Below are 1,286 nucleotides of genomic sequence, written 5' to 3'. Positions count from 1 at the left end.
ATTTTCTGGGAGGTGTGTGTGGGCCACTCCATCACAACCCTAATCTTGACTGGGTCAGTGTTCACCTGGCCTCTGGTGAGAATGTAGCCCAGAAAAGTGGCAGATGATGAGTGGAATTCACATTTTTCAGCCATTACATAGACTCTATTTTCCAACAGGTGCTGCACTCTACAATCCTAACTTTTTCCAGAGACCTGCAAAAAGTTAATATATCATCAAGGTAAACAAAGATGAGTGCATTCAGAAAACCTCTCAAAACATCATTTACCAGAGCCTGGAACACAGCAGGAGCTTGGAGTGTTCAAGAGGAGTGTAAAAAGTCTTCTTCCATTCATTCCCCTCGCAAATGATAAACATTACAGAGGTCGAGTTTAGGGAAAACAGTGGCTCCTTATAGGGCCTCAAAAGCAGAACTGATTAGCAGCAGGGGGTACTTATTCTTCCCAGTGAATTTATTTAGCCCACAATAGTCAGTGCAGGGTCTCAGTGTCTCATCCTTCTTATCCACAAAGAAAAAACTGGCACCTACCAGAGTGGAAGATGGACAGATGATCCTAACAGGCTCCTGACCCTCTCTGGCTGCTACAGGTTGTATAGCTGGCTGGAGAGGAGTGGTGTGCTGGGTAGGAGGTCTATGGTGCAGTCATAAGGTCTATGAGGTGGCAGGGAGAAAGCTTTATCTGTACTGAAAACCTATAAATCATGATATTCAGAGGGTACAGAAGTTCAATTGGGGGCAGGTGTAGTGACTGAGATGGAGCTGGTGGAACCTGATCTAAACTCCAACTGTTAATTTTATTGTCAGTCCAGTCAATGTGGGGGTTATGTTTTACTAACCAAAGAAAACTGGGGTGTAAGGAGAAGTGAATGTGAAAAAACAAGCGGTTTCCCAGTGGTTGCTGGAGGCAACTAGGCAGACGGGCTATGTCTGATGCGTAGTGGTGGCGAAGATAGCGGAGTTTCCCTTGTGTCACTCCTTTGCTGCATATTTTCTGCACAGACACCTGGACAACTCTGTCCTACAGAGGCTGGGCATCAGCACCGTCCTGGATCGGTTAGTGGCACCGCCACTGCTCCTGCTGATCCCCCAGCTTCATCTCAAGCTCACCTGCTACTGTGGCCCCCACCTTTAACCCTTCTGTTATGTTGCGGGTCAGATTGACTCAGAACAGAAGAGATGTCACATGTCATCTGCATCACTACAGAAAATGAAAAAAATTATAAAAGAAAATTGTAAAACAATCAATGCCAGTGTTTCTGACACTTTTGGATGAGTAAATTTGCCC

The sequence above is a fragment of the Aulonocara sp. 'chitande type north' Nkhata Bay genome, linkage group LG15, assembly GCF_057382095.1.
Source record: "Aulonocara sp. 'chitande type north' Nkhata Bay isolate Kocher_YH1m ecotype deep benthic linkage group LG15, A_spYH_male_GT1.1, whole genome shotgun sequence".
In the NCBI taxonomy this organism is placed as follows: domain Eukaryota; kingdom Metazoa; phylum Chordata; class Actinopteri; order Cichliformes; family Cichlidae; genus Aulonocara; species Aulonocara sp. 'chitande type north' Nkhata Bay.
This window is presented reverse-complemented; position numbering follows the sequence as displayed.